General features: G+C 41.8%; 1 protein-coding gene across 3 annotated transcripts in view; it reads right to left on the bottom strand.

The window, feature by feature from the left end:
- Aftph (aftiphilin) overlaps positions 1-15763 on the bottom strand; it is a 58003-nt gene extending 42240 nt beyond the window's left edge. The window contains exon 1 of one of the 3 annotated variants that reach the window (XM_085829091.1): positions 15517-15763. The gene's annotated coding sequence lies outside the window, so the exon portion shown is untranslated. The remainder of the gene's footprint in view (positions 1-15516) is intronic. The other 2 variants (XM_021177747.3, XM_021177748.3) reach the window with 2 other exon arrangements.
- Between the last annotated feature and the right edge of the window lie 723 nt (positions 15764-16486).

The following is a 16486-nucleotide window of genomic DNA, read 5'->3' as shown; positions in this document are numbered from 1 at the left end:
TTCAAGTTTCTTTAAAACAATACAAAGTTATCTGGCAAGGTGACTCAGAGAGTGCCAGGAGGAGCATCAAGGTCATCCTTAGCCAGTCCAAACAAGAAACCCAACCACCACCACCAAAACAATGGAAATTACATTGCTCTACTCTGTGTATATGTATTTCCATGTGTGTACACAGGTACATATGTACCTTCGGGTGCAATTCACTCTTGAGCTCCGTCCGTCTGGAATGTGCAGGCTTTAGGGAACCACCTATTCCCTCCTAAGGTTCTGGTGGAGAAAACTCAGGTTCCTGTGTTAGTGTGGCAAGTACTTTACCAACAGAGCCGTCTCTCTAGTCCTATGCTGTATTTTTACAGCTATTTTTCTTTTGGGTAAGATTACAAAGTTGTAGCCTATTTTTATTATTTCAGAGATTCTTTTTCTTTTCTTTTCTCTTCTTCCTCTTTTTTTTTTTTGTTTGTTTTTTGAGACAGGGTTTCTCTGTATAGCCCTGGCTGCCCTAGAACTTTACTCTATAGACCCAGCTGGCCTATAACTCATAGATCTTCCTGCCTATGCCTCCAAAGTGCTGGGATTAAAAGTGTGCACCACTACTAACTGGCTGAAATGTCAGAGAATCTTGAACGTATAAAAGTACACCTATAGAATGAATTTTCTCTTGGGTACTTTCCTGACTTTTAAGAATTCTCATTCACCAGGCAGTGGTGGCACACGCAGTGGAGGCAGAGGCAGGCGGATTTCTGAGTTCCAGGCCAGCCTGGTTTACAGAGTGAGTTCCAGGACAGCCAGGGCTACACAGAGAAACCCTGTCTCGAAAAGCTCCCCCCATCCCCCAAAAAATTCTCATTCAAGGGCTGGATAGATGGCTCAGCAGTTAAGAGTAATGACTGTTCTTCCAGAGGTCCTGAGCTCAATTCTCAGCAACCGCATGGTGGCTCACAACCATCTGTAATGGGATCTGATGTCCTCTTCTGGTATGTCTGACAGTTAGTATATTCATAAATAAATATTTTTAAAAATTCTCATTCAAAATTACTGGGGCTCTTCGTGCCTAATATAGATTTATATGTGTTCTCTCTCGTGTGTGTATTATATAAGTATTTTATCTCTAACAATTGCTGTTAACTATGCTCTTCATTTTCCTTTTCAATGTTTATTTCTGGCCAAGTTAACCTGATAACTATTCATTCTTAAGTAGTTTAAACTCAGATGTGAAGATTGTATTCTCACACATATGTTATACACAGGTTCTCCCAATGGTAACACAGTCAGCAACCATAGTACAGATGTTTCTTGACTTATCATGGGCTATATTGTCACAACCTTACCATAGGTTGAAAAGATCACGAGTAAGAGATACATTTAACATGTGCAGAATGCTCTGAGAATCTAAGTTTTCATTTCTCTAACACACAGTTAATATGAGTGCTGGGTCATATAGTATGTTCAACTTCATTTTTAAAAAACCCACAAAACTATTTTCTCAAATTTATTTTTATAATAACAAATCAATTTGCAATTTTCTTCTTTATTTTGCTATCATATAAGCTTAAATTTTATAACATTCAATTTATGAATGAAACACATTTAAAACTTATTTTATTTTGCTGTCTAATCTAAAGATCCAAGAAGCCATCTCCTCCAGTTGGGCATAGTGCACAAGGGAAAGAAGGCAAGGGGAAGGAGGGGGCCACACTGACAGTTACCCAGCCGCTTAAGCTTGCCCAAGAGGCCAGGCAGAGACAAAGCAAGAGAAGAGGCAAAGACTACTGGTCTGTACTAAGAAGAAAGCTGCTGGCAAAGGGGACGTCCCACCTAAGAGACCCTGTCCTTCAGCAGGGATCAGTACAGCCAAGAAGTCGCAACTGGTGGTGACTGCCCACAACTTAGACCCCATTGATTTGGTGGTCGTCCTGCCTGCCCTGTGTTGCAAGATTGGGGGTGCCCTACTACATCATCAAGAAATGGGCAGGCTGGGGTGGCTGGTCCACAGCAACTTCCACCACTGTTGCCTTTACACAGGTTAACTTGGAAGATGAGGGTGTTTTGGCTAAGTTGGTAGAAGCTATCGGGACTAATTACAAAGACAGGTATGAGGAGATTCACTGACAATGGAGAGGCAATGTCCCGGGTCCTAAATCTGTGGCTCACATTGCAAAGCTAGAAAAAGCTAAAGAACTTGTTCCTAAACTGGGTTAAATATACACTAAGCTTTCTGTATATAATTACAAAATAAAAAAATAAAGATTCAAGTAAAATTTGTGGAAATGCTTTCTCACAGTCATTAATTTATAATGACTATTTTACAGACATAATTCTTAAAATAAACCTGTCAACTGTATTCTGATCCTTTGTGTGAAGACCATCAAGTAAGACCTAAAAGCAAATGTTGGGGGCTTAAGCGATGGCTCAGCAGTTAAAAGCATACGTTGCTCTTGCAGAGGACCCAGGTTTGATCTTCAGTGTCCACAAGCTAGTTTACAACCAGCCGTAACTCCAGTTCCAGGGGATCTGGTGCTCTCTTCTGATCTCTTTGGGCACTAAGCACACACACACACACACACATGCATGTAAGCAAAACATTCAGCAAAACACATCCATAGTATAAAATGAATGAAGTTTAAAAAGCAAAGGTTGGGTGGGGAGAAGATGCTAGAACTACCTTGTGCACAGCTCTGTGACTGAGAAAGAAATACTCATATTCTGGAGAAAGAATTCTAGGAATCAAGAAAGAACTGAGGATGTCAAGCACGGTGGGTTACACCTGTGATCCAAGCATGCATGAGGCTGCAGGGGGATTTCAAGTTTGGGGCCAGAAAGGACTACATAGGGAGTTCTGGACCCACTGGGGTCACACAGTCAGACCCTGCCTAAAAAGATGGGGGTGGGGAGAGAGGATGTGAATATGAATGAAACATAAATAGGAAAATTAAAAAGCACAATGGAAAAGCAAAAATGCAAGGCAGCAGCCCTGGCTTCAGGATGGAAGTCCAATGCAGCAAGTACAACTTGTTACTGCAGTCTCTCTTCTCTCTGGACAGCGCTAAGGACCGAGCCCTCAAAAGAAGCTGTTCACTAAAGAGACACATAAAAGTGAGAGATAGTCCTCCCAACAGAGGTCCAAATACCAACACAGAAAATATAAGAATTATGAATAAGCAAGGCAATATTTTTGCATAAATTCTTAACACCAGTAACTCCATTTAAATCCATGAGATACTGAACAAGTGTAATTCTGGGCAAATCATTACAAAGATTAATTTTTAAAAGTTATCAGTAGGTACTGGAGAGTTGGCCCCAGTGGTGTGGTGTGGGGAGCCCTGACAGGCTGACCAACTCAGCTACCATCCAGCCTAGATCCAGAGCTTTGAGTCGCCCAGCCCAATATCCACTACACCTAGGAGCTACTGGAGCTTGTGGAGGGGCTGGCCTTCCAGATGCAAAGCTGCAGGATCTCCATGACTCAGGCTAAAGCATGGATGGTATCTGAGAGAGTCTTGGTGAGGATGCAGTATTGATGGTGTAGCAGAAGCCAGAGGCCTCAAACCAGACCAATGACTCTGTGACAAACATTTGCCAGTAAAGCTGTGTGGACAAAAGGGTGCACTGTGTGACACACCGTGACACACCACAGCTTCCATGGTCAGATAGTTGGTTGTTTTTTTTTGTTTTTAATTTTTACATTTTCTTTTGGTGAGGGAAGTTACAAGTATGGAGAACAAAGATGGAAGGACTGGGAAATGAGTGGGATTCAAGTGCAAGATGTGAAATCCACAAAGAATAAAAAGTTATGAAAAAAATTAAAAATGATCTCTGAACTCAAAGAGAATACAATAGTTCAATAATTTTGGGAATAATTAAACAATTGAATTACTGTCATAAAGGATCCTACAGAGATTTAGATTTAGATTTAGAATCTCAAGCAGACATGCTCAGAAGGAAACCTCTCCACATCATGTTATAGCTAAACTGCTAAAAGTACATAAGGAAAGAACATTGAGAAGTGTTAAATCACTTATAAAAGAAGTCCACGAGAATTACAGCAAGATTATCAGCAGAAACTCTAAAGGTTAGAAGGTGTGGAATGCTGTATTTCAAGTCTTGAAAGTAACTGTCAACTAAGGTTACTGAATACAGCAAGGTTATCCTTCAGAATCAAAAGTGAGATAAAGACCTTCCAAGATAGCCTAAACCAAACTCATGACCTCTAAACCATATACAAAAAGAGGATAATTACAATCATAAAATAAACAATAAGCATCACCAGATTAGTAAAATGAGCCAATGAAAATTAGAAAGGATTCAAACATGGTTGATTCAATAAATCATCAAACCTTTAAGATGAATTTAGAGAAAAAGAAGTGGATGTCAATTATTCAAAATAACCAGTAGAAAAACAACAAATGACAGGAGCTAGTAGTATACATCTTACAAGAACCATGAATTCTCCAATTAAAAGACACAAACTAGCAGGGTTAAAAACAAGACCCATCACTATGCTGCATGCAAGAAACCTATCCCATCAGTAAAGAAAGACTGAAAATCAAAACTTATTGAGGTCAAGGACTGATCAGCCATTAGCCTTACATGACAGAAATGTACAAGTCAGAAAAACGACACCCTGTGGCATATTTATCTTAAATTATTTTCATTATGAAATCACCTTAAAGAAGAAAATAACTACATTAGCTAAAATACTGTTGTTTGTTTTATTTTTAATTTTTTTAAGATTTATTTATGTATATGAGTATACTATAGCTGTCTTCAAACACACCAGAAGAGGACACCAAATCCCATTACAAATGGCTGTGAGCCACCATGTGGTTGCTGGGGATTGAACTCAGGACCTTTGGAAGAGCAGTCAGTGCTCTTAACCACTAAGCCATCTCTCCAGCCACCTGCTTTGTTTTTCAAAACATGGTTTCTCTGTATATCTCTGGCTGTTCTGGAACTCACTTTGTAGACCAGGCTGGCCTCTGCCTCCAAAGTGTTGGGATTAAAGGTACATACCACCACCTCCTGGCCTTCTGTTAGTTTTAAAAGAAACCTGTTTTTCTTTACTTGTCTAGTGTCCCATGTGTGTGTGCATGTGCATGCTCTTGAGTCCAGAGCAATACATTGGTGTCTTCTTCCTTCTTTGCTCTCTACCTTATTACCTTAAGACAATGTCTTTCACTAAACTAGGTGCTTACCTTCCTAGGTAAACTCACTTAGCCAGCAAGCTCATGGGATCTGCTTGTCTCTGCACCCCAATGCTGGGGCTATAGACACACATAGACATACATGCCTGGCTTTTTATATGGATGCTAGAAATTTAAACTTGGGCTCTCATATCTGTATTTGTAGAGCAGCTCTTACCCATTGAGATATTTCCCCAGCTCTCAAAATGAAATAAAGTGTAAATAAATATTTGGAGGTTAGACTCAGCATTTAAAAGCATGGGCTAATTCAACTCCTAGCACCCATGTTGAGTGGCTCACGACCACTTGTCAGCTCCAGACGATCTGACACCCTCTTCTAGACTCCTCAGGTACCTGCACACATATACTAGTACACACACAGACATATAAAATACAAATACACCTTTTTAAAAGATAAATTAGTATGCTAGAGAGATGGCTCAACAGTTAAGAGCACTGGTTGCTTTTGCAGAGGACCTAAGTTCAGCTTGCAACTCCCACATGGTGATTCATAGCCATCCATAGCTCCAGTTCTGGCAGATCTGACATTCTCTCTTCTGACTGCTTCAGGCACCAGGTACACACATGGTGTACATTCATACATACATGCAAAACATTCACACATGAAAACAAAACAAACAAATGGGTATACTTAAATTAATGTATTACTTATACATGCAATATCCCATTATCTATCTGTCTGTCTGTCTATCTATCTAGCTGATCCTTTATCTTCTAAAACACCTTTGTACGCTCCAAACAGTTATTCCTCATACTTACTTTACATAGCCACAGTCTCCAGAGCCCATCTCTTGTAGCTTATCTCAAGGTTCATCCATTTCTACAGCTAAATAACCTTCCATTGTGTGTTTATGCCATAGTTTGTCATTGTCAGTGAATTCTTGGGTTAACCACACCTTTTGGTTATTGTGAATAATACTTCCATTAACACAAATATATAATATACTTTCTTCTTAAACGTTTTTACTTTGAAGTAACAGATTTTAAACAGTTGCAAAAATAGTATGGAATCCTATGTACCCTTTAAGCCTGTTCCCAGTAATGATAACATCTGTATAGCTCTAATATAGCAAAATTAGAAACTGGTTACATTATTAACCTTATTCATCTTTCACTTTGTATTTGAGACAGGGTCTTGCTAAGTTGTCAAGGTTGTCGAAGAGCTTGCCGTGTAGCTTAGAGAAGTCTTGAGCTTAAAGCATCTTCCCTCAGCTTCAAGAGCAGGCAGTTATTACGGGCTGCACTAGCAGCTCCAGCTCCAGTGTTAGGTAAACAGCACCATACAGTAGGCAAACCCATTAAAGTTGACTTCTTTTTTACTCTATATAATACCCTTGAGGTTCATCCTGTTTATCAAATCTGTTCACAAGGTCAGCAGTATTTCACTGTACAGATGTAATATTGTGCAACCATTATTTGCTGAATAACATTTGGGTTGTTTCTAGTATTTTCTGTTAAAAACAGAAGTATAATACAGATGCTAAGAACATCCATATACAGGTACTTTTAGAAATATTAAGATGCCAAGAGTGTGATATAAGGACCTATGTTAAGTGTATATTTAGGTTTATAAAAACTGCCAAAGATATTTCAAGTGAATGTTCCATTTTACTCTCCTACGATATGCTGGACTTTCTTCCTCCTCCTCTTCCTTCTCCTCTTCTTCTTCTTCCTCCTCAACTGCCTTGCTATAATTTATAGCTCAGACTGGCCTCAATTTATGGCAATCCTGCTGCCTAATTCTTTTACATTCTGGGAATACTAACATCAGGCACCATACCCAGCAATATCTGATATTTAAAGAACAATGTATGATGTTTCTACATCTTTCTACATTTCTACAGAATCCACTCATAACCAAACTGCTTTTTACAGAATCTTTCACTGTTTGAAAATGGAATAATTAATTGGTTCAAGCCTATTTCAAAATCACCTGTTTGTAACCAAGGCAACAACATAGGAGATAGTAGGTTTTCTTTCTGTTACATTTTGGCAAGGTATTCTATTTTCTAGGGGTTATAAGCTCTCCTAGCCTTCTACACTAGAGATTTCTATACTTCTCAATCCTCAGTTACCTGTTGAAAGAACATGCATTTCTATTTCCTCTCCAGCAGATCTTGGCTCTGGCTCATTTGCCCTTCAGAAACTTTCAGAAAGATCATGCCACTGCTTATAAGTTTCAGCCAACCAGCTAGTGTGGGGATGGTTCACACACTTCTAAATAATTATGTGTGCCCAGGCCAACTCTACTTAAAAGAAGTTTTATGTTTAATTAAAGAAGCAGTTGTACGATGAATTTAAACAATCCATTATTTTTTAAACACTGAAAATGTGGGGTTTAATATCTGCGTTTGTTTACTAGGAAAGGCAATGAGCTACTTGAGTGCTGTACCTGGCATACAATACTGTTTCTTCACCCTTCTTAACAGATGACTTTTCAGTGCCATAAAATTTCTAACCAGCCATCTAATTTCTGTGTATTACCAGAGCAAATGGTTTGGGAGGGGAGGCATTCTACTTGCTATTTTTATGCCTCCTTGTTCTAAGGCATTTAGAAGGAAGTAAACACACGGAGGTATTGTGTTGGCAGTCCGGGAATGTCAAACCACAGTAAACACAAAGAGTTGACACAAGCATCTCATTGGGGTAATAAACAGTGTGCCAACAGCAGTCAGAGTAGGGGAATGAGATTCTCAGCAGGGCTTCTGAACTTTGAAAAGTTTTTCATGGGAAATCACTCCTTATAACGCTAGAGGTCAATGGAGGTGAGAAATAGTAATTAAAAATGTAAGGTAAAGCATACCTTCTGAGCCGGGCGTGGTGGCGCACGCCTTTAATCCCAGCACTTGGGAGGCAGAGGCAGGCAGATTTCTGAGTTCGAGCCAGCCTGGTCTACAAAGTGAGCTCCAGGACAGCCAAGGCTACACAGAGAAACCCTGTCTCGAAAAACCAAAAGAAAAAGCATACCTTCAGGGCTTGGGAATTCTGGTAAGGAAGGTCTCAAGAAGCCAGAGGAACAATCCAGAAGTCCAAGCTGCAGTCAGCACAGACTGGGGCCCTTTGGCAGATTGGCAGCTAGGGCAGGTGAAGATATCTTGGTACTAATCTTTACCCAAGAGAAGCTGCTCTTGCTAAAGACTGTGGCTTCAAGTTTGAACTGGGCATGAAAAAGAGGAGATACTGAACCTGTGGCAGAGCCCTTTAAAGTTAAGAGGCAATATAAAATGAGCTTAGGAAAGCAAAGGAAAGAAAAAAGAAAGGGGCACTATTAGCTTAAACTACTTGGCTATTTAAAAATAGTCTTTCAAGGAAACTATTAAACAACCAGATATCAAGACTTGATTTAAAGCCAAACGGTCATATGAGAACACAAAACTGCCGTTACAGTGTGGTAAGCAGAGGACAGTTTGACTTTAAAACAATGATGCTAGAATAATTCCATATAGAACTAAAGGTTTCAGCAGATTGAAGTCAGCCTGGGGTCACAAGAGACCCTCTCTTGGAAAGGGGGAAAGGGGGGAGGGGTGAAAAGGGAAAGGGGAAGGGGAGAAAGGGGAACAGGGAAAGGATAGGGAAAGAGAAAAGAAAGGAAAAGGAAAAGGAAAGGGAAAGGAAGGGGATTTCATCTGATTCAAACACAAGACACTGAAGAAAAACCAAATGTTACCAGCTTTCTTTTGGAAGCACAATGGCCAGTGGAGAGGACAAGCGGTGAGGTGCTTGCTGCACAGGTGTGAGAACCTGAGTCTGGAGCCAGGTTAAAATGACTCTAGTCCCAGCCCAGAGGAGCTAGAGACAGAGGAGAGGCTTGGTGGCCACCCAGTCTAGCCAACTAAGCGAGCTCCAGGTTCCCTGAGAGATTTTGCCCCCAGGGGGAGAAAAGGTGAACCAGGAAGATACAACTCGATGTTACCCTCTGGCCTCCACACAAGCACAGGTCTTGCACATGTCCAATGGCCAGGGACATCTCCCACAGGAAGCATGCCAGAGTTCCCCTACTTTTCCCTAATTTCCTATAACTTCATAATTTTAAGAACCAGAAAAATATAACATGACATTATTAGTGATTTCAAGAAATCAGCTGTATACTTTTGGATGAACTAGGGAAGAATTTGAATATTGCTTTTAAAATTAGTTTAGGTGACTTGGCAAAGCAAAACAATCTAAACTGTATGTACAAAATTCCATTTTGGTGGGCCAGAAGATAGCCCGGTAGATAAAGGGGTTGTTGTGCAAGTCTGGTGACCTGAGTTTGATTCCCAGAACCCATGAAAAGGAGGAAGAAGAAAGTCAACTTCTCAAAGTTATCGTCTGACCTCTATGCTCCTACCACAAGGATACATTTAAAAGTTTTTTTTTTTCATTTTGGTAAAAGCATACATATAAATATATGTGTAAATATATAAATATGTGGGAAATATATCTATTAGTTACTAACAGCAGGAGATCAGGCGCTAAGTATGGTAGCACAAGCCTACAAATCCCTTTACTAGGGAGGGTGCTGAAGGAGAACTGCCACAAGTTTGAGGCCACCTTGGGTTACACACTGAGTACCAAGCCACCCCTTACTCTTCATAGTAAGACCCCATTTCAAAAATCCAAACAAAATCAAAACTAAGAAATCAATTTTTTGGATTTTTTAAAAATGTGGGCATTTTTTTGGCTTGTCTATCTGATGTGATACTCTTGAATGCTTTAAGCATAAAAAAATATAACCACTGACTACTCACATACACACTAGAAGAAATAGCTTTTTTTCTTTTTCTCTTTGAGACAGGGTCTATGTAACCTTGGCTAACCTGGAACCTATGCATACAGCAGGCTGGCCTCAAACTTCTGAATGCTGAGATCAAAGGCGTACACCACCATGCCCAGGTAAGGAAGAGTCTGGAGGGTTAACAAAGAAAATAGCTGGCACTAAGGACAATACACTGAGCCACTGTCCAGGCACAGTAAGACATGTGATAAAATTGGATTATGGCCGGGAGTGGTGGCGCACGCCTTTAATCCCAGCAAGCAGGTGGATTTCTGAGTTCCAGGCCAGCCTGGTCTACAGAGTGAGTTCCAGGACAACCAGGGCTACACAGAGAAACCCAATCTCGAAAACACCAAAATCAATCAATCAATCAATCAATCAATAAAATAAAATAAACTGGGTCATGAGAGACTAAGCTTACCCCATTCATTTTGGGACCAGCCTCTATCTTAAAAGAAAAAGAGCCTGAGATGTTGACCTGCAACAGAACCCAAGCTAGACCCAAGTACCAGGAAGGACCGTCCCCCGCCCCCCAAGGCTTGGCCTTGGCCCATACTCCAGAATTACTCTCTAGCTACTTCCTAGCAACAGTCAATCAAAGATTATTCTGATTGTTTCAGATGTACTTTTTTGTGATTATTCATGGGTTTGCTTCAAAGTACCTTAAAGTCCCTTGCTTGCTTGCCATTCCCGATGAGGGTCGGGGCTGCACCCTCCCATTCTGCTGCTTCAGAGATGGTGGTATGGCCCAAGCTCGAGCTTGACTAAAGAGATCCTGGTGTGATTACACTGGAATTGTCTCCTTGGAGGTCTTTGGGGTTCAGGAACACTTACTTCTTGGCACGATTAGAATGTAGCATAGATGAAATATCAGAATAGGCTATGACACTGGCTGTATCTATAGACTTTAGTTTTTAAAGAGGACTGCCATGACAACTTCTCCACATTTAGCAATGGGGAGATTATAAATTTCAGCTCAATACTGCCCCACCACTTCTCATTACCTCTACTACTTGTCCTGGCCACTGTGTCTGAGCTGCTTCACTATACCCAACTCCTCATGAATACTTCTGCTTCTACTTTTGTATTCCTATGGTCTATTTTCTATACAGCATGTATGCATCCTTTTGTTTGAAGGTAGATTTGTGTAAGAGTGTGTGTGCACTCATATGAGATTTGACTCTATACACTATACATGCTTAAGAAAAGACTCTCCACTGAGTTGCACTCTCAGCCCTAACATATCCTTTTAGAACATACATGGCAGAGGGTAGAGTTGGCTCAGGCATTTAGACCCCTTGTTGCTCTTGCAGAGGACCTGGGTTCGATTATCAGCTCCAACATGGTGGCTTACCACTATCCATAACTCCATTTGTAGCGAGTCTGACACCCTCTTCTGGCATCCTTGGGCATCAGGCATACAACTTACATTTATAGAAATAAAAGGAAACAAAACATATGTTATCTGACATCTTCCCTTGGAAACCTTGGAAAGTGATGGCTTCCCACTGCACACAGTATGTTTATAAAGGGTTTCCAATGCTGCCCACCCATCTTCTATCTCTGATCTGACTTCCTGTTAGTTCTCCTGCCTGCTGCTCTAGACAAACTGCACTCACCTGCTGCTGTCTGTTTACTATTCTATGCACACTTTTGCCTCTACCATTCTTTCCTCCTGGTTCTCTTTGTGTAGGCCTTAAGCGTTCAACCCCACCATACATTAAACTGTGAGGCCCATCAATATCCTATAATCACCACCAGTCCATGACTTAAAAGTAAAAAGTAATAGTCCTTTATCCCCCACACCAACTTTTTCTTCATATCTGCTACCTTACTGTTATATTTGCCTGTCCCAAACACAAGCATATGCACATATGCATACACAGGCAGGAAACCCAAACTCTCTGAGAACAGTTTTATTGCTGTTTGCTATTTCAGTATCCCCAACACCTAGACAAGGCCTGACAGAGAACAGGCACTTGATGACTTCTTTAAGACTATGCGAAGAGCCTCTGCAGATATTCAGCTGAAATTATTCACAATATGCTATATCTATACAAAAAGAATCAAAAGGAGGAAATTTACCTATTTTCCATGTTATTTTCCTCTGGGAACAATTCACTAATTAGAGTGTTTGAAATTAAGTTCTGAACATATAGACACTTGGTTTCTTACTGATTATCTTTGAAAGGTTTGTCTGTACCAAAGCTATTTGTAATAGGGGTGGTGGTGGTCAACCAGAATAAGACAGAATAGTGTATCTGTTTTCTCCTCTTTACACTTCTCAGGAACTCTTTCCAGTCAACAGTTTCTGACTTGTCTTTCTCAGGGAACTGGTCTAACCTACTGACCATTGAGCCCCTAATCCTAGGGTACACCCAGAAACATAAGCTGTGAGTGTCATAAAGGGCTGTTAAGATGTTTGGCAGCAATTTTAGATGAAGTCCCAGGCAAAAGAAGTTAAGGCAGAAAAACCTGGAAAAGCTTTAGTTCAAGCATTTTAGAGTTATTAAGTTTCTGCACTTTAAAATGAAGTCAATATAATAACAGTTTCCCTACTCTCTCCTGAAACCCCGCTAAAGGAAAAAGTGACACTTTGTTTTGAAGTGAAATATTTAAAGTTTTAATTTTACTTGAAAGCCTGTTAAGCAATAAAACTTGGGGAAAGAAATGACCAGATGCCTACTACTGTTGACATCTTTCTTACTGACACCAACCAAGTATGCGTCAAACAGTAAAGGAGCCATTTGAGAAGTCATAACAGCTTCTTTCCAGACCCTTTAGCTCTCTCCAGTTCTCCCAGGCTGACTTTTATACTTACTTGGTGTTTATTATCCACTTCTTTTTGTATAATGTTGGAGTGGAGCTCAGGACGTTACTCAAGCCAAGTAAGACTTCTCCCACTGAGCACAGCACCCCCAGCCCACACATTTTTATACTTGTGATACATGCTTCATGAATCTGAGACAAAGAATGGGATAGTTCTGCATTTAAAAAAAATACATAAATGTTATATTGTATCTTGCCCTGTCACTTACCAGCTGATTTGCCTTATGAAAATTATATTTGTGCCTCAGTTTCCTCGGGGGAAAAAAATTGAGGTTAGCACTCTACATACTACCTATAGGGTTACTGTGAGGATTAAATAATTTAATGCATTGGCAGAAAGAATGTCAGTTTTTAAATTACATGTATTTATGTATGTTCTCACGAATTTTTGGAGGGCTAGAGGGCACCCTGCAGGAGTTGGTTCTCTCCTTCCACCATATGGGTCTTAAGAATCAAACTCAAGTCACACCAGGTTTGGCAGCAAGTACCCCTAATTCACTCAACCATCTCACTGACTCAGGAAAACATTTTTAAAGTATCTTGTTGGGCTAGGAACCCAGCTCACTGGTACAGTGCCTGCCTAGAATGCATAGGGCCCTGAGTTCATGCCTCAGCAACACAAAACAAACAGAAAAGGGTAAGGATGCAGCTTACAGGAAGAAACATGTATCAATGATAGCAATTGTTATACAAAGCTGCAAAAGTGTATACACATACACATGCATATACTAAATTAGAAAAGTTAATTACCAAAATACCATACATAAAATTCGGTTGCTGAATGTTTTCAAAATCACATTAAAAAAACAAAAACCAAAACCAAAAAAACAAAAATGAAGTTTAGATTGTGAAGTCTTTTTGACCTACATAACAAGGAACTGAAAGTGCTTAAAGAGAAAAGGCTTTTATTTTTTAATTTACAAATTGATGAAAGCTGGACATGATGGCATATATCCAAGCGCTTGAGATGCAGAGACAGAAAGATAAGGAATTTGAAGGTAGCTTCAGCTACATATGAGCTACATGAAACCTGCCTCAAAAACTAAAAACAAACTGCTGGTAACATTAAATTAGAACATAAACATTTAACTTAGATAATTCTTGAGGGTTTTAAAGTATCTAAATATGCAAGAGACTACTATGAGACTTGAGGGGAAGGCTTGTCAATTCCTCAATGAAATGCTATTTAATAACTCCTTTTCAATTAGATTTCACAAAGAATAAACTACAAGTACTCAACTTTCACAGCTTTTTGCATCTAGCTTTTTATTAACTATAAGCAGAACAGCTTAAAAATAACTTTAAAATAATGTTTTATAGTAGAATCACCTAGATTGTGAGTTTTCATAAACAATTGGGTTCTACAAAATTTACCAATGCCATCATGGATATGTCTTTGTTTGACATGGGATTATTTTCATTATAGCTTCTAGGTCAAAAGATCAGATAACATTAAACTCAAGTGCCCTACACTTATTAAATTTTTTCCAGGAGCTTTTTAATGATTTAAAAATATGTCTCTAAACATCAATAGATAAATCTGATACATACACTATATCTAATAAGAATCTAGTAAGTGCTATTTACTGATCTAGAAATTATAATGCTGGATCTAACTTTTTATTCGTGTGAGAGATATCCATGTATATGACTACCAAAGATACTTTGTTTTAACAAATACAGTTCTGGAGAGTGTTAAAAATGACCACTACAAATGTCAGCGTTTAGAAACTTATAAAATATAGGTAAACTAGGCTGCTTGTATCAACGCATTAGAGTTGAAGCACAGTTCCCCCTAGAGTTTAGTATATATTTCTCTAATAGTTCAACAAATGTAAAATCTGATTTAAACCGTTCCAAAGTTCCTATCCCCACCACTATCTCCCCCCCCAAAAAAAAAACCTCTTGAAAGATATTTATGCCTTGAAGTTTGAGTAAAGTTTACTTCTTTTAGTGAGAACTCTGAAACAGAACCAACACTCCCTGCCCCCTCCCCGTTAATATTTACATGTATGAGTCAGTTCTTTCCTCAACCGCAACAGATTCAGAGGGACATCACGCTATAACTTGAATAAACCAACAAGGTGGGGGCGGTAGGAAGCACAACTAGTCTCCGTTTCCAAAGAACCCACAACCGTTCACCCTCTGTCCCCGGCAGCACCTGCCACGTCGGGAGCTTAAAGAATAATGGCTCAACTTTCGGACGCAGGGAGGGAGAAGACACAGATAATTTCCTGAGGAGTGTCTAAAAGGTCCTCTCCGCAAGGGACACAGCTCTGGGCCGTCTCTGCCCGTTGGAGCATTCAGAGACCCTTCGAGGCGGCACAGTCCTGCAGCAGCCGGCCTCGGGCCTCCGCGAGGCAGACAGTGTTTACACCTGTCACGAGGGAGGTGGGAGCTGGAGGACGCCGGAGCGGAGCCCCAAACTTCTACACAGCGGCCGGGAGGGAACCCCGGCGCGCAGCTCCGGGCAGGTGGACGGCGAGAGGCAGGGCGGACCACGGCGGCCGGGAGGGCACGGCTGGCTCTCCTCGGCCGAGCCTGGGATGCCGAGCGCCGTGCCACTCGGCTTCGGGCGCTGCCAGCGGCGGTCCGCACCCGCGGAGAAGAGCAGAGCCCGCGCCGGAGCTCGCAGGCCCGCACGCGGGCCGACGCGGGCAGGCGCTCCAGGCCGGGGCGACTAGCCGGGCCGGGTCCTCCGCACCCCGGGAGCGCGGCGGCAGCACTCACCTGGCTCGTCCCGGGCGGCCGCGATGGGCATGGCTCGGCGGCCCGGGGAGGAACTGGCTCCCCGGGGAAGGACCGGTTACTCGGACGCTGAGCTGGGAGGGCGGAAGGGGAGCTGTTCCCAGCCCTGTCAGCGGCGCGGCGCCATGGACGCCCACCCGGAGTTTCAGCGCTGCCGCGGGACCCCCATCCCACTACCCTCCGCCTTCTTCCGCCGCCGCCGCCGCCTCCGCCTCCTCCTCCTCCGCGGAGACCCCCGCCCACTCCACACACTCTCCCATCATGCAGCGGGGAACCGCTGCTGTCCATACGTCACTTCCGGGCGCAGGTGGCTAGGTCGGGGCCGGGCGCTGGTGGGTGCCGGGGTGGGGGAGGACACTCCAGGGGAATTAGTGTCACAGACTTCTTACTTCTGCGCAGGCGCCGTCGTGTGGAACGACGTTCGCCATTTTGGGTGCGGGCAAACGGTCTTTTTTCCGTACTCACTGAGGTGTGGGCTGGGGACGTCCTCCCTCCCTTCCCGACCCTCTCTCTGAGGCAGCGCTCCGGGTCACGGACCTGAGCTCCTCTCCGCCCAGTATTTTCCCGTTGAGCCGGGGAGAGGGTTAAGTTCCGCCTTGGAATAAAACTGCAGACGTATGGAAATACGGAACCAGATCTCTGCTGAAAAACCGGCTGGACAACATTCAGCAGCTCGTCCTTTTTGCCCGGAATAAAAGACTTTCATTCCCTTCCCTTTTTATGTAAGCCTACAAAAGAGGAAGCTGTTATTTAACAAACGAGAAGTGATTGTCCTACTTAAGACGAGAAGTCAGCAGGCAAACTAACAAATGGTCTTCGACAAAAATTAGTCCAGAATTGTGTTGGTGTTTGGAGAAGATGATCATTTTCATACATCTTTCCAATCAACTTGTGCATTTGAGCGATTCAATACAGTAAAGGTCATAAGAGGTTTTGTTTCCATCGGTTCCTG

Source organism: Mus caroli, unplaced genomic scaffold (genome assembly GCF_978045245.1).
Source record: "Mus caroli unplaced genomic scaffold, Mus_caroli_1 scaffold_13, whole genome shotgun sequence".
Lineage (NCBI taxonomy): Eukaryota > Metazoa > Chordata > Mammalia > Rodentia > Muridae > Mus > Mus caroli.
Note: the sequence above shows the minus strand (reverse complement) of the source record. Positions and strands in the feature narration are given on the sequence as shown.